The 26,558-nt window shown below is 40.5% G+C and overlaps 1 long non-coding RNA gene across 1 annotated transcript; it reads left to right on the top strand.

Annotated features, from left to right (window-relative positions):
* The first annotated feature begins 7,847 nt into the window (after window positions 1-7,847).
* On the top strand, window positions 7,848-18,913 carry LOC147367088 (uncharacterized). Its single transcript, XR_015169164.1, has 3 exons — window positions 7,848-8,100; window positions 10,310-10,440; window positions 18,679-18,913. It is a non-coding gene; the product is annotated as an uncharacterized LOC147367088 (long non-coding RNA).
* The last annotated feature ends 7,645 nt before the right edge of the window (window positions 18,914-26,558 follow it).

Raw genomic sequence — 26,558 nt, 5'->3', positions numbered from 1 at the left:
CTAGCTCTTTGGAACTTGTTCTTTCTTTCCTCCAACAAGGTAAAGGATACTCAGCCACCCCACGCCAATTGAGAACAACTCTGAAAGGGCATTCAGCCCCAGAGCTCTTCACGGTGTTGAATGAGGCAGCTGGGTTTGCAACAGGATTTCTCCCTTGACCCACTCCTGTTTCCTCCTCCTTTCCACAGGTGTTGATCCCAAGGATGCTCCTGAATACACATCTTGTACACTAAAAAGAAGACTCTTGACAGTCCCTTGGACTGCAAGAAGAGCAGACCAGTCAATCCTAAAGGAAATCAATCCTGAATATTCATTGGAAGGACTGATCCTGCAGCTGAAGCTCCAATACTTTGGCCACCTGATGCAAAGAATGGACTCATTGGAAAAGATCCTGATGCTGGGAAAGATTGAGGACAGGAGGAGAAGAGGGTGACAGATGATGAGATGGTTGGATGGCATCATCAACTCAATGGACATGAGTTTGAGCAAACTCCGGGGGATAGTAAAGGACAGGGAAGCCTGGTGTGCTGCAGTCCATGGGGTCACAAAGAGTCAGACACGACTGAGTGACTGAACAACAACAAAACTAAAAAAAGAAGTCTGTCTCAGAATCTGCTTCTTGGAGAATCCAACCTGTAGTACAATTCTTGAAGCCATGAAACAATTTTAAGGTACATTAGGTAGACAGATGATTTCAATATCATATGATAAACACTAGGATAAATATGGGCTTCCCTGGTGGTTCAGTGGTAAATACACCTGCCAGTGCAGGAGACACAGGAGACGTGGATTTGATCCCTGGGTTGGGAAGGTCCCCTGGAGGAGGAAATGGCAATCCATTCCCAGTGTTCTTGCCTGGGAAATTCCATGGAAGAGGAGCCTGGCAGGCTACAGTCCATAGGGTCACAAAGAGTCAGACATGACTTAGTGACTAAACAACACCTACACACAAAAGCTATGGAAAGGAAGGAGGGAAGGGACAGGTAGTTCAACCAAGTGGACTCAAGTCCTACCGGAGAAGAAAATCTCAAGATTATTTCTAAAGGCTAATTAGGCTGTAACCAAATATTGAAGAGGGAACAAATAATCCAGATAGAGAAAGAAAATGCTAAAAGCAAACAGCAGACAGATATCCAAGGAATCTGGATACCCAGGCACCCATGAAGAACCACCAGCAACTTCGATCTAATAAAACTAATAGAACCTAAGAGAACAAACAGAACTTACATTGTGAACTAGGGATTAGCATGAGATAAAGTTAGAGAGAAAGTAATTTAAGAGCTTGGTCTTGATCCAGTAGATAATGGAGATTTTTCTTCCTAGCTCTTTGGAACTTGTTCTATTCCTTCAACAAGCTTTACATGTTGGTCCTTCATGAAACTTACTTTCATTCAGTAGGAATGCCTTGAGAAACCTCGTGTCTTATCATAATTCAGAATCTAGATATGAACATCCAACTCAGCATCTCCACTCCAAATGGCCTACAGGAATCACAAACTCAGTGCGTCCAAAATTAAGTTCCACCTGACATTCTAACACCTCATATTTCTGAATTCTCTACCTTGGTGAATGTTAGCTCTGTCTACCCAGTTGCCCAAACTAGAGTTCTAGGCATCAGTCTTGATTTCTTTCTCTTCTTCATCCTCCTAGTTCAATTCTTCAATGTCTCCTATAAATAATATCACTTTAATACATTTTGGATCATTCTGTATCTACCACTACTTCCTGAGTTCAGTAACAACTGGCTAATCTGTCTCCAATCTTACCCCTTTCAAATCTATTTGCAAACAACTACAAGAGTAATCCTTCCAAAATGCAAATCTGCTCATGCCAATCCTTGGCTTAAAGTTCTCCGGGGTCCCCATAATCTTTGAGATGAAGTTCAAAGTCCTTAAAACTCTTCATCATCTGACCAGTGATTTCACAGTTTCTGCTTCACCCACACTAAGTTACTTTAAATTCTTCCAGCTCTTATACTCCGACTTGCTTTCAGAATGTGCACCGGGTTTCACTCAGAGCCTGTCTCATTTTCCTGTCTGTCTCTCCTCTTCTCCTTCCTTTTACCTGACCATCTTCTATCAGGTTTTTGGGGCTAAGCTAGGTGTTAATTTCTCCATGGACTTTCCTCTGCCACTCTTATTCCTATCATGAGATATGTGCCAGATTCACAATTCTATTAATTTGGTTCACAATTCTATCAACTCATACTTACTTCTCTCTATCACGAGATTATATTGAAGGCAGAGAACACGTTTTATTCATTTCGGAATTCCCAACATTTAGCATAATATATAGCACATAATGGGGCTTCCTGATTCCTAGGTTGGGACGCTCCTCTGGGAAGGGATAGGCTACCCACTCCACTATTCTTGGGCTTCCCTGGTGGCTCAGATGGTAAAGAATATGCCTCCAATGTGGAAGACCTGGGCTCCATCCCTGGGTTAGGAAGATTCCCTGGAGGAGGGCATGGCAACCCACTCCAGTATTCTTGCCTGGAGAATCCCCATGGACAGAGGAGCCTGGCGGCTTACAGTCCATGGGATCACAAAGAGTTGGACCCTACTGAGCCCAGCACAGCACAGCACAGCATGACACATAATAGTTCACAATAAATATTTTTCAAATGAATGAATGAAACAGAATTTGATTTTTAAATACACATTCTGATGGCAATGTGGGTTACAGTTTCAAGAGGGAACTTACTGGAGGCCAGGAGACAGGTTTCAAGAAGTAGTAATGACCTAAACCAGAAAAGTGGGAGCAGAAATTAAGAAAAAAGGAGCTAGAGAGAGAAACACCTTGGAGGCAGAATCAGGAGAATTGGTGATGGGGTGTTGGGGGTGAGAGAAAGAGTATGGTACAAAATGATGTCTAGATTTCTGACGTGGCCATTAAAATAGTGATATGTTAACTGATTTTATAAGATAATAAAGGGCATAAAGATGTGGGTGTGATAAATTCACTCAGGGTATGTTGAGGGTGAGATATCTAGGGGAAATTCAGGTGGAGTGGTGGAGTTATATGGACATCAACCTATAGGATGAGGGGAGGAGTAGAAAGCATACACGGGATGGCACATAGGAACAGTGCAGGCAAGGAGGTGGAGCAGAGTAGGAACTCCCATTTTGCTACAGATTGTGCCGAATCTCTTCCTTTTGCCCTTTCAGATCCACTCTCTGCCCAGTCCCAGGAGACTGACTTATATTGAGGACTCCAGTGGGCTTCTATGTCCTCTGGTTTTGTTTGGATTTAGTCAATATGGGAGCCCACTACTATATACAAGGCGAGAAGAGTGAAGGCTGGATATTCATTCTCCAGCTTGCTCCTTGCTTCATCACTCCACTAAATGTCACAGCAACTTTCAGGTAGCTTCCTTATACAACTACCTCACCAGGATCTAGGAGGTGCCCCTCACCCCATCAGACCCAGGAGTGCTAATAAGTCACATGTTCTTAGCACTGGCCATTCCTAGGCCACACACACTTTGTAAACAGCCCCTTCATTAAATTCTCCTCAATTACCAGCTTGAATGTGTCATCCATTTCCCAAACAGACCCTGAGTGATACACAGGAGATCCTAGGAAAGAAAAGGACAAACGAACTAATCTGATAAACTAACTAAATGCAAGTGATTTAGTGGATTACCTTTCTGAAAGAGTCTTCTCTGAAAACTAAAGGAATAACCCTAATAGCAGAAATTCAGGTACCTAAGGCAAATGAGTAAGTGGTTGGTAGCCAGGATGACTGGAATGGGAAAACAAGTCAGAGTCCCCCAAATTAAATTTCAAGGAGGCACCTTGCAAAAGGCTAAACAGCTGTACAGATGCATCCCTTGTAGGTGTCCCTGGTGACATGGGATCATATTATAATAAACTGTGAGACTTAATAATGGCAGGGGTTACAGATAAATGGATATAAAATGCTGGTGGGTTCAGGAATGGATCTAAATGCACTACATTCTTGCCGACTTAGTGACACCCACCCAACCTGAGTCCAATAGCTGGGCATCAAAATAGAGCAAAAGAAATGTAGAAATTTTAGGAGCAATTCAGTTGTCTACTCCTGTGGAACCACAGATTAATAACACATATACCTTGCATTAAAGAAGGGATTTTGATAAATACATATGGCTTCAACATTATTTTTTTGAAAGCCAGACAATGGCCTTTCTTGAGGCTCCTCAAATGTATAATACAGGCCACTTCCAACTCTGCCTCAGTTCTGTGGCATCTTCTTTCACGTCTGAATTCTCTTGGCCATCTTTACTGCTCCACAGTTCATGAGAACCCTCTGAAGCAATTCCACTTGACTCAAGGCAGCTATTGTCAAAACTGTAACCACTCAGCAGTCCTTACATGGCTAGCTTGTTTACAGAAAGTGGCCAGATTGCAAATTTAATTTTTTTTCTATGGTTTATCCAATCAATCCTGCCAAAATGCAGGGAGAAAGAAATAATGGTGGCTACTCAAGAACAATTAAAACATTAACAGGTTTGGAAAGAGACCTATTAGTAACACAAATATGAAATACTTTTGATATTGACATTCAGGTCGTTAGAACCTAATGTTAATCAGGCCATTAGAACTTTATATCAACTTACCAGTTAGGCAAAGAGGGACAGTAGACCCAGGGCTGTGGGTTGATTATCTCAAATCAACAATCTAAATAAAAAAGAAAAATTCCAAACTCAGCAATAACCCAAGAGTTCATCTCTTCTAAATAGGAAAAGGAGTACGTCAAGGCTGTATATTGTCACCCTGCTTATTTAACTTATATGCAGAGTACATCATGAGAAACGCTGGGCTGGAAGAAGCACAAGCTGGAATCAAGATTGCTGGGAGAAATATCAATAACCTCAGATATGCAGATGATACCATCCTTATGGCAGAAAGTGAAGAGGAACTAAAAAGCCTCTTGATGAAGGTGAAAGAGGAAAGTGAAAAAGTTGGCTTAAAACTCAACATTCAGAAAACGAAGATCATGGCATCTGGTCCCAACACTTCATGGGAAATAGATAGGGAAACAGTGGAAACAGTGTCAGACTTTATTTTTGGGGGCTCCAAAATCACTGCAGATGGTGACTGCAGCCATGAAATTAAAAGACGCTTACTCCTTGGAAAGAAAGTTATGACCAACCTAGATAGCATTTTGAAAAGCAGAGACGTTACTTTGCCAACAAAGGTTCGTCTAGTCAAGGCTATGGTTTTTCCAGTGGTCATGTATGGATGTGAGAGTTGGACTGTGAAGAAAGCTGAGCACTGAAGAATTGATGCTTTTGAACTGTGGTGTTGGAGAAGACTCTTGAGAGTCCCTTGGACTGCAAGGAGATCCAACCAGTCCATCCTAAAGGAGATCAGCCCTGGGATTTCTTTGGAAGGAATGATGCTAAAGCTGAAAGTACTCTAGTACTTTGGCCACCTCATGCGAAGAGTTGACTCATTGGAAAAGACTCTGATGCTGGGAGGGATTGGGGGCAGGAGGAGAAGGGGACGACAGAGGATGAGATGGCTGGATGGCATCACTGACTCTATGGACGTGAGTCTCAGTGAACTCTGGGAGTTGGTGATGGACATGGAGGCCTGGCATGCTGCGATTCATGGGGTTGCAAAGAGTCAGACACGACTGAGCGACTGAACTGAACTGAAACTGCTTCTTAATTCACTAATTTCTTACATGATGTCCCTGACAAAGTCACTTGTTAACACAGTCAACATAAACAAATTGAGCACCTGCCAAGCATCATTTAATTCCAAAGAACTTTGGTTGCTACTTCCGAGGAACTCACAACACGCCTGTTCTTGAATGCTGACTTTCTAACATAAATCGTTAACATCAAGGTCTCTTGAACAGGTGGCGCTAGTGGTAAAGAACCTGCCTGGCAAGGCAGGAGACATAAGAGACACAGGTTTGATCCCTGGGTTGGGAGGCTCTCCTGGAGAAAGAAATGACAACCCCCTCCGGTATTCTTGCCTGGAGAATCCCATGAACTGCGGAGCCCTGCGGCTGTGGTCCATAGGGTCGCAAAGAGTCAGACACGATTGAAGCGACTTAGCACACACTCTTGAACAAATCTGCCTCCATACAAGTTCCAAAAGAGAGAATAGTTCTGTTTTCGAATATTTTTCATAAGTAGTTATACTTCTGTGCCACCCATTTCAATCTAAGTCTCTCTTAGGCAAAATATACCAAGTTTTTCCATCACCTCTATGCCTCAGTGTCCAAACCACTCATGACCCTGGTGATACTCCTCTGTGCACGTGTGTTCATCATATCCCCACTTGGGACTTCCCTGGTAGTCCGGCGGTTAAGAGTCTGTGCTTCCATTGCAGGGAGCATGGGTTCAACCCTTGGTTGGGGAATTAGGATCTCACATACCTCAGGGTTCTGGAAAAAAAAAAAAATCCCCTCTAATGTGAAGAGCTCAAACTGGGAGATACTTCCAAGATTTCTTCGGCTACAGCATGGGCACTGTATTTTCACTAATGCAGCTACAACCCCTTGACTTTTAAAAAATTCTCCTGTGATTCTATTATATGAGTATGGCTTTGGAGTCAGACCCCAATTTATATTGATTGATAATTTTGCAATCTTAGATAAGTTACTTCACATCTCTAAACCCTAAAAAAAAAAATCACCTGTGAGACATATACAAGTACTTTTTTGTGGATGAAAATGTATGACATATGTAAAGTCCCTGGCACGGTATCCAATACCTAATAAATGCTCAAAAACCATTAACTAGCGCTTTTAACATGACTTCTACTCTCACAGATGCATTCACTGTTTTCCTTTTTTCCCCTAATAAACTGACACCAAATCTAGTACCATCTATCCTGTATTTAACTGATTTTCTTCCTGTAATTTGACTTCACAGTTTCCTATCATAACAATTCATGTTTTCATCTTCTTGTCCCAGTTTATTAAGATTTTCTCTAACTTTTGAATTCTATTGTGTTGCACGCAGATTGGATAAGCCTGACCTTTAAGTCGTCATCCAAGTCACTGATAAAGCTGTGACTAAAGAAGGACCAAGGACAAAGAGCCCTGTGACATGCGAGGAGCCTTTCATCCAGGTTTACATCCATTTCCACTTTTCATCAGTTGTTTAATGAGTTGTGAATAGAGCTTACTGCACTGACATCTGACACACATTCCTTCATCTTTCCACAAGAACATCCTGAGAGAAAAACTGAGCTGATAAATTTGTGCCTGGCATCCCCACATCTATTTGCCGAGTAACTCCATTAAATAAGAAAATGAAATTTGCTATGACTTAGTGAATTATTACTGGCTCTTGATGCTCATTTTCTTTCCCAATTATCTGTAAGTCGTGTCTTTAATAATCCATAATTTTTCTTTTTCTCTTTCTCCCTCTTTGTGGGAGGCCAAATAATGCCCCTCCCCACAAGTACGTGTGTGCGTGTTGTTACTCAGTGGTGTCAGTTACTCAGCGTTGTCTAGCTCTTTGTGACCGCATGGACTGTAGCCCGCCAGGCTCCTCTGTCCATGGAATTCTCCAGGCTAGAATACTGGAATGGGTAGCCATTCCCCTCTCTAGGGGACCTTCCTGACCCAGGGATCGAAATCAGGTCTCCTGCATTGCAAGCAGATTTTTACCATCTGAGCCACCAGGGAATCCCCTGCCCCCCAACCACCCCCTCCCCCACCCCAATCCCCCAAGTATGTCCATGTCCTAATCCCAGAACCTGTGAATTTGTTACTTTACATGGCAAAGGCGTGATTAAGGTTAAGGATCTTGAGATAAAGAGATAATCCTAGATTGACCTGGGTGTACCCAATCTAATCACATAAGTCCTTAAAAGCAGGGAACCTCTTTTTCTGGGTGTGGTCAGAGGGAGACCAGATTTCCTAATACTTAGATAAAGAGTCAGAGGAGTGCAATGTTGCTGGTTTTGAATATGGAGGAATGGGACCACAAGGCAGGAGAACAAGGCAGCCTCCAGAAGCTAGAAAAAGCAGGAAACAAGTGTTTCTCTGGAGTCTCCAAAAAGGATTTGTAGTTTAGCTAACACCTTGATTTTAGCCCGTTGAGAACTGTGTTGGACTTCAGACCTTGAGAAGTTTAAAACAGTACACTTGGTAAGTCAGATGTGTGTGGGAATTCATTACAGCTACAGTAGGAAGTGAATACCTCCTCCTTCTCTGTTGTAAATGTATACTTTGAGTCAACATAAATTTTTCTTCAAATTCACTTTTGGCCAGTTGGGGCTTAATCTGTCCAAGGCATTGGAGCTCAGTATGTTTGGTGAATTACAGGAAATCATAAATCTCCTAATAATGAACTATCTTTATAGCTTTATTAATGCAGGTAACAATGAAATGTCTCCACATCAAAACTCAGAATGCTTATCATCACCATAACTAGCAACTGTATCTCTTGTTGAAAAAAACCTAAAGTTCTTCTTGTCTTTACTCCCTTACTCCTCTAAAGTAATTTAACAAAATCAGGTGCAGTTTTACTGAACATATTCTATCCTTAAAACATGTATAATAGTGTTATCATGGAAACTACCTTTGTGAGCCCGAGCCCAACTCTCACTTAAGATTTTTGTGACTTTCAGGAAATTCCCTGGTGGTCTGACAGTTAGGACTCCATGCTTTCACTATGGAGGGCCTGGGTTCGATCCCTGGTTGGGAAACTAAGATTCCACAGACCACACCACCTAAAAAGAGTTTTGTAACTTTCAATAGTCACTTCCATCTCTCTGCACTCTGGTTCTCATATCTAGAAAAATAAGGACATTAGACAGGATAGTCTCTGAGGTCTCTTTCTTCCTCTCAATTGCTGTGTTCTATGAGAGTACAGACCCCCCCAAAAAAGAAGTCCCTGTTTCTTTGCTGAGGGATAAACTAATTGAAGTTCAGTACTTCAATCCTTTGTTCATGCCAGTCCTCTACATGAAATGCACTTTTTTCTCCTTTATTTTCTCTTACCATTTATATCTCCAGCTAGTACAATCCTACTCTGCTTTCAAGTTCAAAATCAAATGCCACTTCTCCTGAAGTCTTCCTTGATCACAGCATCAGGAGCTCATCTCGCTCTCCTCTCAAACGCCCCAGCACTCATTGCCTGCCAGCTTATCACAGAGTATTATTCTTTTCTGTTGCAATGTCTTGCCACTCCAACTGGACTGTCGCTTCTTGAGGATGGGGATCATGCTCCTTGTTGTTTCCTCACAGCAGGTGTTGAGTATATATCCTGCCTTCTCTCCTATCAGAACAGAAGCGGTAGCCTACTCTTTCTGAACCCTTTCTCCCCATCTTCCAATTCCACCCCTCTGACTTCTCACAGACTTAGTGACATCCATTATCCTCCATCTCTCTTTTTCCTTCAACTTCTCTTCCAGCCTCAGTCCATTAGCTCAACTATCTTCTACTTTTAAAAAAAAGAAAAAGTTCTTTTCTCAGCTCCATGTCCAACTCTAGTTACATCCTTGCCGAATTTCAGGAAGGAGTTAAGTCATTCACAATTACTGCCTCAGCTTCTTCCTCTCTCATGACTCTCTGTGTCCACTCCAGGCTTGTTTCCATCCCATCATTTCAATGAAGCATACTTCCCCCAAGGTTACCAATGTCCTCCAAGTCATTACAACCATTAGATACTATATTTATCTTCTAGGCAGCATTTATACTATTGACTCTGACCTCCTTTTTAAAACACTATCTTCCAATATCTTCCCATGATTTTATACTCCTCTTTCTGCTTAGATGTTCCTTTGGTCTGCACTGCCAGCTTCCTTCTATTATTCACCTCTTAAATACTTAACTCTCTTAGAGTTATGTCCTACACCCTCTTATGCACTTGGTCTACAAGGTCTCTGTAAATTCTTTCAATCCCCAAGATTCCAAATGTCATGAAAAAGCAAATTATAGAGAAGTAAAGTCTTTGCTCTCCAGAAGTTTATATTCTATTGTGAAAAAAAAAAACAGATAATAGATAAGCAGACTAATAAATTAGAAGATAATTTCATATGGTAAAAAACTAGACATAAAAAATGTTTGCTTACAGAGATCATACAACAATAATTTTGTGTGTGCATGTGTGGCCATGTCCCATGGCTTGTGGGATCATAGTTCCCCCACCAGGGATCAAACCTGGGGCCCTGGAAATGGAAGTATGGAATCCTACCCACTGGACCACCAGGGAATACCCATAAAAAAATAAAATTAAAATTAAGTTGCTAATCAACAAATGTAGGACTCCTAAAATTCAAATCGACAATTTTAATTTAATGGGACATGTACAGATCTCCACTCTATCCCACAACCTGAATGTGTTCTTGTGCAGGCTCCTCTGAGTCCAGTGTGTTGATGACCACATGCTGTGTAATGACTCAGTGCTTCCGCCTCTTGTCTCCATTCAACTACGCAGAGCCTTCCTTCATACATCCTGTGATGAAGTCATTTGGCCTTCACTTGGTGAGAACAATCTTCACATATTAACTGCCTCTATGTGTGTTTTCCAAATCATTTGTCTCCAACAATTAAAGTGGCACTCCCTGGCACCTACAGAAATCTCAAACACAGACAAAAATACAGGCCCTGATAGCACACAGCAGCTCTCTGTTAAGTTGATCATCCAAAGGAATGAAAATATGTTGATAGTCATTTATTATTATTACCAAAATGAAAACACAAAATTAAATTCTTGCAGAGAACTCAAGGCCCCTTGAAAATACAACTGCAGACTTTCAAGGATCTTCAGACCCTAATTTCAGAAATATGAATGATGAGAAAGGTCCTTGACTTAAAATCAAAAATTGCAAATACATATTCCAGCCTTGACATTTATAACGAGTGGGCCTAGGCTATTTACATTACAGATTTGTTAGAAAGATTAAATAAAATCATAGTACTAAGATTATTTGTGAAATCATGTTTACAGCATTTTAGAAAATATCTTAGCCAGGTCTTCTGAAGACAGGATGAGAGTAAGCAGTGGGCTAACACTGTATCGGGAGTGATGGAAAGCAGAGGAGGAAAGTAAAGCAGAAAGGTTATAGCCATTGTTTTGCAATAACTTTAAATAGAGTATCACCTATAAAAATACTGAATCACTATGTTGTACACTTGAAACTAATATAATAGTAAATCAACTATTCTTCAATTTAAAAAAAATAAAGAAAAGCAGAAAGGTCTGTTGTTCAGCAATCACAGATAGGAATCCTGCAACCTTCTTTGCCTTGTTAGCTGTTTAGGTTACAATCAGAAAATATTATACTACATTTTTGCATTTAAATTATTTCTTTATTTTTGGCTGCACTGAGTCTTCGTTGCTGTGTGGGGGTTACTCTCTGGTTTCAGCGCACAGGCTTCTCATTGCAGTGGCTTTTCTTGTTGAGAAGCACAGGCTCTAGAGCTTGATGGCTCTGTAGTTTCATCACACGGGCTTAACTGCCCAGTGACATGTGGGATCTTCCCAGACCAGGGACTGAACCTGTGTACCCCACATTGGCAGGTGGATTTTTAACCATTGGGCCACCAGGGAAGTCAGCTATATACTCAATTTTATTATTTTAAAAATAAAGCTATTCTCTCCCTCTCCCCAAATTCTTCCTATAAATAGAAAGCATAAAACCTTTTACTCTTAAAGACTATTTGGGGGGTTTGTTTTAGTATAGTCTTATATTCCAATTATGGTCATGTGTACACGAAAGTATATTTGCTAGAATTTGTTGCCTGACTTGACAGGCAAACCTTGAGAAATGCAAACATGATGGCACACACGTAATGCAAGACATCTTATGCAAATGGTCCCAATCGAGGCAAAGCCCCATTAAATTAAAGAAATAAAACAGGTTTTGGAAAAAGCTAAAAAATATAACATCTGAAGTGTCTAATTGCCCTGGGTTCACCATGTGTATTAATCTTATTTAACCTGGAAAAGATAACCACAGTGAAAAATATCAAAAGGCCTGCTCTGTGTCCCATCATTTTTTCCACCCAGCCATTTTGCAATTTTCACTTCCAGGCTCTGTGCCTATTTTTAGACATTTAATAACACCTAGTATAAGCCACTGCATGTTAGGCATGAATTAATGAACAGTAATATCTAGCCTGCTGGCAACATATTGTGGCAGGGAGAGTCAGGCAAGATGGGTGGTGGAAAGAAAGGAGTATTTTGTGCAGAAGACTACACCAGAGACCTGCGTAAAGGAGCAATCTCTTAATGTGATTTTCAGACACCAGTCAGGAGAAGAAGGCTCATCCTGCCTAAGGGGCTTAGAACGTTCCACCCACCATCAGCACCTGGAGAGGCAGTCACCTCAGCAGGATGACAATGATGCCCTTGAACCTGTACAGAGGGAACTCCATCAGGCCAGGGGGCCACTGTGAACACAGCTGTCCTAGTGGGTTAGCAGAGGCAACATTCAGAAATAAGAGCTTTAAGGTAAAAAGTGGATGTCTCACACCAAACCAAATAAAATGAAAACAGTGGAGAGTACGCAGAAAAAAATCCAGTCCAGACAAGCACAGAAAATTCCCTTAGACACATGAATTTACAGTGGTCACAGCATCTTCTAGGAGGAACCAGAGGTAAACAAAAAATTCACTAAAATCCCTTACACAATAATGTATATAAATAAGAGTGTAAACTACTATGTATTTGGTTTATTTAAGAATGTGAGTTGAGTCATTCTCAATATTTTGCGTTCTTAGGAGTCCCAAGTTAAAATGAATGAATGAATGAATCCTATGGTTTTTGCCATATATCCATATCTGGATTAGGTTTTTAATTTCTGGCTTATATCAAGACTCTGGTTGCCAAGAATCAGATAAGGATTCTTTTCAGATCTCTGTGGAGTTATATTATATATAATATAATTATATATATTATACGTATATATAATTGTAGGAGGGAGGCAACAGCATGGAAGACCCCTCTGCTGGGTTCCTTCCTGCCTCCCACCACCAAACCCACATATAATTAATTATATTATTGATTATAATAATGTTATATTAATATTATATAATATTAACCTCCCTTCCTCCTTCCAAGAAAGAAACTCCCTTCTTGAAACTGCTGCTTTCCACATTCCAAACATGGGGTTCAAGAGAGCTGAACCATGTTCTTAGCTGATCCCATCCCACTGACACAATTAACTGGACCAGGCTGGGTCCCTGCCTAAAGTCAGGACAATCCTCTCCTTCCCTAAAATATTTCTATCTGGAATTAAGAAATAAAGTCAAGGCCCCTTTCGTGCTCTATCCGACAACAGTGAAGCTCAAGGTCTACTCAGAGAGAGGGATATGGACACAACCACAGGGAGCAGAGAGGAAGGCAGAGGGAGGGAATTCCCATAGCACTTTGGCTCCCAGTTTTATTGTTTTGTTTTGCATTAAATTTGACTGCTTCCTTGTCTTTCCCAAAGGATGACTTTTGATCCTGCCTTCAATTTACTTAAAACACCTCAATATTCTCCCAATAAACCCTTCCTTTCTGCTATACAAGTTCAATTTGGATTTCGGTTGCCAGTAACCAAGGGGATCCTGAGTAACAAGACAATATATTATTATCTCATTCTTCAAAGGATGAACATGAAAATGTACAATAGCTAAAGGACTGGTGGTATTCCCAGTTACACCTTTCTTTTCTCTAACCTTGATAGGTGGCTTGCCGTAAGCTTAATCTCAAGAATTAGGCTGATATCAAAGTGAAAAAAAAAAAAACCCTTCACATTGTTATACCACACTAATGAAAGGATAATCGCTGTAGGCAATAGCAGGAAACAGTAAGGGCTTTCAGAGGTCTTCTTTCTTTCATTCTTTTTATATCATTATATTTTTAAAAATCCTTTGCTTCTGAACTTTTTGCTCCACAGGCAGTGCAGCTGGGAAGCCATGGGTGGTCCCTTCCCCTCTCCCCAGGACAGCCACAGATGACTTGTCTCTTGGTCAGTGCCCCTAACGAAGCAGGGTCCGAGGCTGGGAGAAATCAAAGGAGCTATTTTTACAAAACAGGGGGTTTTTGTGCATGCTGTGCAGAGACAATCTAGGACTGTCTGGCTGGAGCTGGGACATCTGAAACAATTGTAGGAGGGAGGCAACAGCATGGAAGACCCCTCTGCTGGGTTCCTTCCTGCCTCCCACCACCAAACCCACAAATCAGAGGAGCACAGAGACATCAGTGCCCAGCTGGTTCAGAACAGCCTTTGGATCTTCCCTGGGAGACAGATTTGGGAAGCAGAAAGTTTTTGCTTTATTGGTGGTAGCTGTTACTGTTGCTGTTGTTTTTAGGAAACCTTAAGACAACACAGCACCACTTGACACTCCCCACTGTGTCAGTGCTTGGGAGGTAAGGACAAAGCACCAACCAAGGTGAAAGTGTTAGTTGCTCAGTTGTGTCCAACTCTGACTCCTACGGACTGTGGCCCGCCAGGCTCCTCTGTCCATGGGATTTCCCAGGCTAGAATACTGGGGTGAATAGCCATTCCCTTCTCCAGGGAATCTTCCTGACCAAGGGATTGAACCCAGGTCTTCTGCATTGCAAGCGGATTCTTCACCGTCTGAGCCACCAGGGAAGACTTGGTTGACCTAGCATCCCCTGACCTGGCTCCTAACACAGAGACCCATCCATGGTGAATGGGTCTGTGGGACTAAGTGCCACCCAGCAGGGCAGCCACCACCCTATCTGCTGCTGAGGCCCACACAGCAAACTATTATTTAAAAAAAAAAATCTGAAATCTTCACCACTTCTCTAGCCAAGCCAGTCACATGCACCCCACCTCCTCCTCACAATCTATACCATTGTCCCTCCCTTGCTGTTTGGCGGGGAAGAAGTATAAAGGCATTGCAATTCAGTGCCTGTTCCCCTTTCTTTGTCCTTATTGGTGGGCGTTTTCGGCAGTCTGAAGACTGGCCTGAGGTTAGCCAAGTGAACTCTAGTGGGTGAGATTTCTAGCTGTTGTGTGTGTGTGTGTCGGGGCGGGGTGCGGGGGTGGTGGTTGGGGGTGGGGTGGGGCGGGGTGGTCCTTAACAAATACACACTAAGAATCATGGAAAGAAATGCCCAGAAAGAACCCCTTCACAAGCAGGCCCTCTCTTCTGCACCGTGGCAGAAAGCATGATGCCTACACAGACAGCGTGGCTGGGTTTACAGTTACACAAGCCAGGCTAATTTTACAATGTGTCACTGAGTTAGTAGAGTGAGGATTATGATTATTTTTTATCATTAAAAATACTTTTGCTGAGTATGAAAATCAGTGAAGGTGTTTTATTATTTGAGCTGTAGTTAGATCCACTGTGTATTGCTTTTCACTGCTTTTAAACCCTTAATCAAAGATTTCATAGCCTTTGGGCAGAATCTTGTGGGTTATTTCACAAATGGGCTCCTGGATATGTTAACTGTGACTTTTAAAAGCTGGAATTTATAGTCAGGTGTATATTGTTTCCCTTAAAGCAGTTTCCTGAGGAGACAACAGTAATGCTGAAATTGTTTAAAGTCTTCTGGTTCCTCCCTAAGCACTGCCTAGAGGAAGAGCATGTGCTTTAGAGAGAACTAGACCTAGGTTTGAATTCTCACTTTACCACTCACGTGCTGTCTTATCTGATAATTAACTTTTCAGCCTGTGCTTTCATCTGTAAAACAAGGTTACTAAAACCTACCTTTCAGGGTTGTTGAGAGATTTAAAGAAGATAGTTAATGCAAAGCCCTGGTATAACTTGGGAAACGTATAAAAGCTAAATAAATAGTTACTCTAAAGCTTGCCTTTACAGCTGGCAATGCTTTTAAAAATATCCCCAGTGGATACAACCTTGGTTTTCTGGATTTTGAAATGGACAAAACTTCTTTAAATTTTTTATTTATTTCCAAGTCTGTTCCCATGTGGAAGGTGATCACCCTCCATACCAATTTTGGTCAGACATAAAGTTGACCTCTTATGTAATAACGCTGCCTTGGTTGTATTACTTGAAAATTGGTTCTGAAGAAAACTGCCAAAGAGAATTTCTGAAAGTGGTGGCATGGCCTTCCATGGTGATTATTAGCTTCTACTTCAAGTCTACACAGCTTTATCTGCTATGGCCCCTTGATCCCACCTAGAGTCTCAGATGCACAGTCAGTCCAGTCAAGGCCACTTGGCTTACCATTCATTTGGAGGCCTAACATTCCATTTCCACATTTACAAGGGTTGGATTCCTGAATGGGCCCTGCAGTCACTCTGCTGGCAACCAGATCAGGTGCCCAAGAGTGATAAATGTTCCCTTCTTAAGAAGCTGCTCTTACCTTCCTCTCAACATTGACCCAATTTCAACCAGATTCTTCCCAGTTCCCTGTCCTGAGAACTCAACTTGCTGAGACCTTTCTGTTCCCCCCAGTTCCCTGATCTCCCTCATGCATGTCAATTCTCCTGCCATTTGAAATAGGTCCTGCTATATAGAGGGGAGAATTCCTGCATGGAAATTTACCAAGTTCTTTTTTTGCAAGCAGTAGAATCAAACTCTGGCTTGTTTCAACAGAGTAATTTATTAAAGGATATTGAGACTTGACAGGGGATCAGAGAAGGCTGGACAAACAGGCTCAAGAAATGGGAAAGAATAAGACATTGACCAAGACAGAGTCCTTCTGGTGGGAACACCGCTGCCACCATCACTGAATGCTGGACTTCATGGCTTGAACCCTACCTCAGCACGGAGTATCAGATGCTGACTTGCTCTAAGTGACTGTCACTATACACCCCAGAAGGATCTCCACTGTGCCCAATTCCTTGCATAAATGATTTCAGTCTCAGAGTCTGAAGGGGGGTCAATTTGACAGGTTAATCCCTGATTACAAGCTGATGGCTTAGCTTTGAAGAAGCCCGAGAAGGTATCTTTGGCATTTTCAGGTTTTACCACAGGTGCTGCTGCTGCTGCTAAGTCGCTTCAGTCATGTCCGACTCTGTGCGACCCCATAGACAGCAGCCCACCAGGCTCCCCCGTCCCTGGGATTCTCCAGGCAAGAACACTGGAGTGGGCCGCCATTTCCTTCTCCAATGCATGAAAGTGAAAAGTGAAAGTGAAGTCACTCAGTCGTGTCCGACTCTTAGCAACCCTGTGGACTGCAGCCTATCAGGCTCCTCCATCCATGGGATTTTCCAGGCAAGAGTACTGGAGTGGGGTGCTATTGCCTGCAAAGGACAATTATCCACTATAGGTGTATGGTAACTAATTATCCATAATAACTAAATATCTACAATAAGTAATTACCCATGCACTGTCTGCTTTGAAGAAGACATCCTTTCTAATGCCATAAGCTTTGACACATTGGGATTATTAACATTTGAAACACATTCCTGGAAAGCCTTAAAAGAGTTTATACCTTTAGTCTTAGAATGTTCATTTCTCAGCCACTATAACGAGCACATAATGTGAAACAGACTAAGATTTCTTCAAAATTCAGAAATAGATAAACATAACAGGAAGGTAGTAATGCTCACAATTGGTAGAAGGTAGAAAAGTATTTTTTCATTTCTACTTTCTAGCTTTTTCAGATTATTATTACAAATGAGATGTATTACTATATATTATATATATGTATATATATATACATATATAGTCATGTACATATACATATATATATATATATGTAACCTTTAAAATATCCATTTCATTTCCTTACGGTCACTCTTGATATAAGAGTATATCAATTAAGTTAGCTCATTCTAGATTTTGAAAGACTAAGAGCCACATAGTCAAATGCAATGACCCACACAGTTATCAAAGTCACCTTAGAAACAACTGTGGGTCTTTGAGTATGGGCTGGGTATTAAATGATATTAGGTGATTATTTGGAGAAATGTATACTGAAGTCACAATGTCTACAATTTAATTTTCAAAGATGAGCAAAAATTGTGTAAAGGAAATATAGTAAAATATTAAGGGGAGACATAAGTGAAGTATTAAAAAGATCAAGAATAAGCAGACAGAAAAGGGAAAAGGATGATATAAAGGATGCAAATATTAACCAGAAGAAACACAGCGTAGCTATATTAGTATCAAAGTAGTCTCTGAAGCTGGAGAAGGAAATGCCAACCCACTCCAGTATTCTTGCCTGGAGAACCCTGTGGACAGAGGAGCCTGGTGGGCTGCTGTCCTTGGGGTCGCACAGAATTGGACACAACTGAAGTGACTTAGCATGCATGCATGCATTGGAGAAGGAAGTGGCAACCCACTCCAGTATTCTTTTTTTTTTTTTTTTCTTTTTAGTCAATTAACATTTTATTACATATTTTGCCTGGAGAATAAATTTCTGATAATACTATTCTATGAGTGGAATAAAGCACCGAGAAAATACATACTTTCAAAGACAGAACTTAATATATTGCAAAATTCTAAATTATAGCAGGTAGCTCAGTGTGCTTTCTTAATGAGATGGCATGCATGTCTCTTAATGAAAGCATCAAAAAATAGAACTTTTCAATAAATGTAATTATTACTATTGTCACTGTTATTGTTACTTGTACTACTCCTCTCTGATCTCTTCTATTTCATCACTGGGTACTTCCACCCATATTCTACACTTCAGGCATGCAGCTCTAAAGTTGCTAAAATACCTTTAGTTCAATATCCTTCCCCATCTTAAGTGTTTGCAATATATAGTCTGTACTCTGGTGGGATCCTTCTTCATCTTCTTTCCTTCCTTCATCTATATTTTCAACTTAAATTCTGTTTCCTCAGGGAAGTTCAACCTTAAATGCCTGGAGAATCCCAGGGACAGAGGAGCCTGGTGGGCTGCCATCTATGAGGTCGCACAGAGTTGGACACGACTGAAGCGAACAGCAGCAGCAGCATTCTCTGAAGCAGAAAGAATTCCTAGAGACAAATGACACTTCATTATGAGAAAAAGGTTACATTCACAAAACAGAACAATTCTAAGTTTGTATACACCTAATAACTTTGCCTCCAAAAATATATACATAGCAAAAACTGAAGAGAGAAATGAATCCATACTTTTAGTGAGAGATTTTAGCACACATTTTAACCCTCGGGAAATAACAGGGTAAGCAAACAGTCAAGCCAAAAAAAATCAGCATATCAGCAAATACATATGATTTGAGCAAGATTAACACACAGTGTGACTGATATACAAGGAACATTCCCACCAACAACTACAGAAAACGATTCCTTCTTCAAGTGCACTTGTAGCACTTGTAAAATCAATGAATGCTGGACAGCAAAGCAAGTCTCAGCTGCTTTCCCAAGACTGAAATCTCACAGAATCTGTTCCCTGGATATTGCAAAGTTATGCTAAAACACCAGTAAGACTGTGGACATAGAGGGGGAAGGAGAAAGTGGGACAAATTGAGAGAGTAGCATTGGAATATATACATTACCTCATATAAAATAGATAGCTAGTGGGAAGCTGTTGCATAACGCAGGGAGCTCAGCCCAGTGCTCTGTGATGACCTAGAGGGGTGGGATGGGGGAGGGGGGTGGTGGGATAGAGACTCAAGAGGGAGGGGATATATGTTTACTTACAGCTGATTCATACGTTGTATGGCAGAAACCAATACAACACTGTAAAGTAATTATCCTCCAATAAAAAAAGAAAAACATTAATATGAATAGAAATATAGATACCATTAATAAGTTAACTAGAAAGTCCACAAATATTGGAAATTAAAAAATACAACTCTATCTTGGGATACAAAGAAGAAATCACAAAAGAAACTAGAAAATACCTTGAACTGAATAATAAAGAATAAATCAACTCCTCTAAGATGTTTCATGCTACACTAGGCTGCTAAACAAAAGATAGTCAGTTTTTGTTTAGAACAGTAATATTTCTCTTATCCGAAAGAGAGATATACATGACCAGGTAAAAAATATCAAGGTCAACACTAAGAAACATGAATTCAAACTGCTTCAAAAAACAAGGGCCTAAAATTAAAAAAAGAAAAAAAAATGCCTATCTTTGGACAAGTCCTTAATTTGCCTGATGTCAAACAGTACCAAAGAGCTGGACATGACTTAGTGACTAGACAGCAACGAGACAGTATTAGGAAGGAAATTAGTCTGGCTGAAAGGTTCAAATGCATTTTTAATATGCATCTGATGGTGTTAATTCAGATTCACTAACCAGTACTTCTCTCTGTCAGAGCAAAGAGCAAGGAATAACTAAAGCTCTTTGGCTGAGTAACACATGACAGTACCGGAAATGTCACCCAGTGTAGATAAAATACGACAGAAGAGACGCTGTAAGTCTGAAATAGACTCAGAGAGCTTTAAACTAAGCATTTCAATAACCTGCACCATAAGGAATGAGTCCCTTGGTCAGGAATTTAGAAAAGAGACATTTGGTGTCTGTTTCAGGCTGCACATTTTCAGGGAAGAAGTCTGTTCTACAATCGGAACTCCTAATTTGAGCTCCCCCACAGATTACATGGCTTCCCTTGTGGCTCAGCTGGTAAAGAATCTACCTGCAATGTGGGAGACCTGGGTTCGACCCCTGGGTTGGGAAGATCCCCTGGAGAAGGGAAGGGCTTACCCTCTCCAGTATTCTGCCCTGGAGAATTCTATGGACTACAGTATATGGGGTCGCAAAGAGTTGGACGTGACTGAGCGACTTTCACTTTCACTTTCACAGATTACACTGTGTCCTTGGGCAAAGCATTACACGCAGCTGATCTTCGTGAAAGAGGGTGTACATCAAACATAATAACGCATGTGGATGTGCTTTGTAAACTGTAAAGGGCTGCCTAAATGTTAGTGATTACTCTGTTATAGTACTGTCCCAGCTGAACTTTTATTTAGGTCACTGCACAAGCACAAACATTCTTAGAAAGTTTTTTGAAGTAACCGCTTAGAAACTGAACACTCCTCTCTTCTGTACTATACCACTTCCTGTCCCTTTTCAAATTCTCTCTTCTTTGCAAAGAATTCTCTCTCTCTCTTCTTTGCATTACTTCTGTAATGACACTAACAGTGGTGGGTGAACGGAGCATATAATAATGTGGCAGACTCTGTGCTGTGTACTTTATACATATTATTATCTTTATATACATTAAACATACATAATATTATATATCTCCAACTCTTAAGATAATCTTTCAAGATAGAGACTTCAATTGGTAGCATTTAAGCCTGGGGTAGGGGTGAGAAGGGTGGCCTGAAGAAAAGAGGTGGTATAAACTACTCCTCTTTTTAAAAAAATACCAGGGAGTGGAGAGGTGGGACAAGCACACACATTTCAAGAAGGTTCCTGGAGTGATCTGTCTTCTCTGGTCTTTCATGAAAGGTTAAATTACTAGGTTAGTTAATCTGATCAAACTGCTAGAGAGAATAAAATTTGCACTTATATCCAGGCCCCTGCTAGCAAACTCATGCTTTCTGTACTATATCTTAACAAATCATATAATATAAATTTAAATTTATTTCTACTTCTTCATCATTAGGTAAATGATCTTTGTAGAAAACTTCAACTAGATAGCACAATTCCATCTGTAAAACAAACGTTAAGATCTAACTCCCGAGACACTGATGTATAGAACAGTCTTATGGACTCTGTGGGAGAGGGAGAGGGTGGGAAGATTTGGGAGAATGGCATTGAAACATGTAAAATATCGTGTATGAAACGAGATGCCAGTCCAGGTTCGATGCACGATACTGGATGCCTGGGGCTAGTGCACTGGGACGACCCAGAGGGATGGTATGGGGAGGGAGGAGGGAGGAGGGTTCAGGACGGGGAACACATGTATACCTGTGGCGGATTCATTTTGATATTTGGCAAAACTAATACAATTATGTAAAGTTTAAAAATAAAATAAAATTAAAAAAAAAAGATCTAACTCCCAGATTACAATAAATAGGCAGAATAACAGAAATAAGTTACATGACACCATAAGGAATCAGACAAATCTATCAATAGAATTTTATATGTTCTATAAGATGATGAGCCTGTGCTTTTCAAAAAGTTGATGTCATTAAAAAAGAAAAATTAGGGGAAGAGTTCTATATTAAAAGAGACATGGGGGAATTCTTTGGCGGTCCAGAGGTTAGGACTCCTCACTCTCACTGCCAAGGGCCCAGGCTTACATATACCCTGATGTGGGAACTAAGATCCCACAAGCTGTGCATCGAGGCCAAAAAAAAGAAAGACAAAAATCAAATTAACGTGTGAACCTTTGTCTGGAGAACCAGGATTTGGTGAAGAGGGCATTAAAAGACATTCTTGGGGTAATTAAAGCAACCTGAATGTGAAACAGACATTGTATAATTCTATAGGATTGGTACTAATTTGGGGGCAGCTCAACTAAGTTAGGTGTGATAATGGTATTATGGTACCTATGAGAGTGCACTGATTCTTGGAGATGCACGTTCAGTTACTTAGAGGCGAAGCATGAAGTCTGCAACTTTTAAATGGTGCAGAAAAATGCATGTGTGTATACGTAAACATATGCACATATACACACACAGATATAATCACACAGAACAAAAAATGTTAACAGTTGGTAAATCTAGTAGATATGAATGTTCATGCTACTGTTCATTCATGTTCTATTGTAATTAGCCTCTAATTAAAATAAATAAATTTAAATTTTTTTAAAAAAGGAAAAAATAAATAGACAAAAAGACTATTAGCTTCATCAATGTAGGACTGAAATATGCCAGTGCCCAGGTAGAGTGCCTGGCTCATGGAAGATGCTATAAATAATTGTTGAAAGAAGAAGTAAGTGGGGAAGGAAGGAAAGAAGGGAAGGAGATGGGGAGGGAAGAAAAGAGGGAGAGACGGGGGAAAAAAGAATGCCCTCCCTCCTACCATCACCCTGGCACCCCCAGCATGAGTGTGATGGTATACATCTTTCAGGACTTTCTTCATCCCAGGGATAAATCCATTTTTTAAAGTGCTACATTTGTAGAATCATCAGGTTTTAAAACCCAAAGCACCCTGGGGACCATCCACACCCTAGTACAGTTGAATAAACTGAAGCCTCAAAGCAAAGTCACCAAGGTCACGTGGCAGGGCAGTCACCGAGCCAGAGTCCTTGGTCTCACGACCAAATTCACATTGCGCTGTCTTGCTCCCATCATTGGCAAGACTCTTAATTTGCCTATTACAGTTTAAATGCAAACCCTACAAAGAGCCGTACTTATTTACCTTTCATTTCACTAAAGGAGAAGTTTTACACAGAATAGCAGTTTTGAGGACCTATCAAGCTTGTGGAGGGCTTCCCAGGAAACCCTAATGGTAAAGAACCTGCCTGCTAATGCAGGAAACAAAAGAGACGTAAGTTCGATCCCTGGGTCAGGAAGACCCCCTGGAGGAGGTCATGGCAACTCATTCCTGTATTCTTGCCTAGAGAATCCCACAGACAGAGGAGCCTGGCAGGCCATAGTCCGTAGGGTCTCACAGAGTCAGACACGATGGAAGCAACTTAGCAGGAGCAGCAGCAAGCTTGTGGAAGTACAATTTCTTAAATGTTTAAAAAGTAAAAACTGATGTCATGCAGTGTGCTAAGAGCTTCCATATGCATTTTATTGTGTTTAGTTCTCCTAATCGTGCCATGAGGCAGGCATTATATTTTATAAAATTTATTCCCTATGACCTGCCTCTTAGGTTAAAAGGTAAAGATAATCTCAAAGTAGAAAAAGCAAGAAAAGAGAAGAGAAAGGAAAGAAAGAATAACAAACAATTGGATATGTCCATGAACCTATGAGCATTTAATAACTGTATCTTGGTAAAATAGAATAATTATGCATATAGTCTTGTGATGATGAAAATTAATAAAAAGAAAGGCAAATTCACATGTCCAATAATAAACTGGCTTAGTAAAGTGACAAATCCTATGATAAATTATTTGATATGAAAAGAAGTTTTGAACACCAATTAGAATGTAAGTATTCAGAAGTTAAAATTTTCTAATAGGTAAGCATATATATGCACCATAATTTATTAGATAAAAGATAGCAATGCTAATGTAATTCATTTTAGGCTCAATAATAATATGTGTTTCATTCATTATGTCTAGCACGCCCGTTAAAAAAAAAAAAAGAAAAACTCTCCTCTCGCAAAATGAGCAAAAGGGGAAAAATGACAATAAAAATTGAGAGGAATGCTTTCTAACTGGTTTCCTTTTTTAAAATACAAATATTGGGGCTTCTCTGGAGAGCCAGTGGTTAAGACTCCATGCTTCCACTGCAGGGGGCAGCAGCTGAATCCCTGGTCCGGAAACTAAGATCTTCATGCCATGCAGCATGGCCATGGCCAAAGAGATAATAATAATAAATAAAATAAAATGCAAGCATTCCTAAGAAAGGTAATGCAATGCAATCTTTCCCAAACAACTTTAAGGCAGATGAATTTATCAGAATTTCCTAACTACAGATACTAAAAATCATGGTTACAGTAGGGACTCATAGGACAAGTTACTAAAAGGTGAAGAGAAAGGGGGAGAGGCAGAAACAAAAGATAAATGTTATTTTCTTAGCAAAATTCACCTGGGGGCTCATGGGAGAAATGGTTAATTCCAGGCAGGGGGCAGAGGAAGCACAAGATGAGTCATTTGCTATAGAAAGTAAGGTAGTACTTCAAAGCATCATGAAAACATGTCAACAAAATAAAATAAAAACAGATCGAAGGGGCTGGCCAAATCAGAAAATTTGAGCATCAAAATCCAAAAGGACAGAAATAGATCATAACCCATTGAATACCATAAGAATCCATAAGTTTGGACTTAAATAAGGAAAAAAAGAAAATGTAAAGAAGGAAAGCTCTTCTTTATAGCAAAATGACAACTAATAAATCTAGAAGTAACATCACTAAACAGTGCAAAGTAGTCAAAGAGAAATTTTACAGACAGAATATTGACATAGTCTCAAAATACCTCCCCAAAAAACACTTGTAATTTACCAGGAGAAAAGCTGTAACTTCACAGTGGAGAAAGCACCTGAACCAAGTGATCAAAGTTAATATTAATGGACTTCGGTACCCCTGTTATGGTACATTGACAAGGACAGGGCTTCTTCACCTCAGTGGTATCTCTGCCAAAAATATATAACACAGGTCTAAACATGAAGATAAACCCAGTCAAACTCAGAATGAAGAGCCTTCCCCTGCACCCTGACAAGAAGGACAAAGAAAAATAATGGGGTATTGATCTGCTTTTTTTAAAGTGTCAAGTTAGGAAGACAAAGGCTTAGAAACTTTCCCAGATTACAGGAAACAAAGGAGATATTACAACTCAGTACAATGCACTCTCCTGGACTGGATCTTGGTCTGGGGAAAAAAAAATTAACTTGTAAAAAGTTATTGGGACATCACTGAGATAATTGAGAAAATCTGAATTAAAATTTGGACTATGGCTTTTATCATGTTAAAATATCTTATTTTGATAGCAACCATAGTTGTTAAAGAGAATGTTATTCTTAGACAAATACCAAAATATTTCAGAGTAAAGGGTAGGGTGTCTTCAATTTACTCTCAAATGGGTCAGGAAAGAAACAGAGCGTGCAATGTAAATAGATTTGTAGAAACAGAGGTAGTGAGTGCAGCAAGATGTAAATAAATGTGAATCTCAGTAAAGGGGATTTCTTGTACAATTCTTGAAACTTTTATAGAAATTTGAAACTATGTCAAAATAAAAGTTACCAAAATGCTAAAAGAAAAAGTTTTCTGGGATTGACTTGACCATACACAATTTCCTAAGTCTCAACTTAAGTGACTGATAGGACCAAGTAGGAAGTTGTTGTTGTTTAGTCACTAAGTTGTGTCCAAATCTTTTGTGACCCCATGGACTGTAGCCTGCCAGGTTCTTCTGTCCATAGGATTTCTCAGGCAAGAATACTGGATGCGTTGCCATTTCCTTCTCTAGGGGATCTTCCTGAACCAGGGATTGAACCTGCACCTCCTGCATTGGCAGGTGGGTTCTTTACCACTGATCCACCAGGGAAGCCCAAGTAGGAAGCACAGGATGTAAAAATAATGTCAGTTCAGTTCAGTCGCTCAGTCGTGTCCGACTCTTTGAGACCCCATGAATCGCAGCACGCCAGGCCTCCCTGTCCATCACCAACTCCTGGAGTTCACTCAGACTCACGTCCATCGAGTCAGTGATGCCATCCAGCCATCTCATCCTCTGTCGTCCCCTTCTCCTCCTGTGGCCAATCCCTCCCAGCATCAGAGTCTTTTCCAAAGAGTCAACTCTTCGCATGAGGTGGCCAAAGTACTGGAGTTTTAGCTTCAGCATCATTCCTTCCAAAGAAATCCCAGGGCTGATCTCCTTCAGAATGGACTGGTTGGATCTCCTTGCAGTCCACCTGCCAAACCAAACGCTGCTTGACAGATAAGGTAAAGCTGATGTTAACAGAAATACTGTTAAAAGTTCTAAGGTAGAACTTTAATAAAGTTAAAAGTTCTGTACTAACTTTTTAGACCCAGGTTTTCTTGACATGAAAGGGAATAACTGTTCCCGAACCATCACAATGAAATGGGTAGGAATAAATTCAGCCATGTTTCTTTTTGGCCTTCTAATTCAAAGTCAATATTTTAATAATTTCTTTGACTCTCCAGTTGGTTGCTCTCAAGCTACAAATGGATCACCACCAATATGTAATTAAAGGAG

This window comes from Bos grunniens, chromosome 8 (assembly GCF_055505025.1).
Source record: "Bos grunniens cultivar Pamir isolate PY7600 chromosome 8, Bosgru_T2T1.0, whole genome shotgun sequence".
Lineage (NCBI taxonomy): Eukaryota > Metazoa > Chordata > Mammalia > Artiodactyla > Bovidae > Bos > Bos grunniens.
The sequence above is the reverse complement of the archived record's forward strand: the minus strand, read 5'-3'. Positions and strand labels throughout refer to the sequence as shown.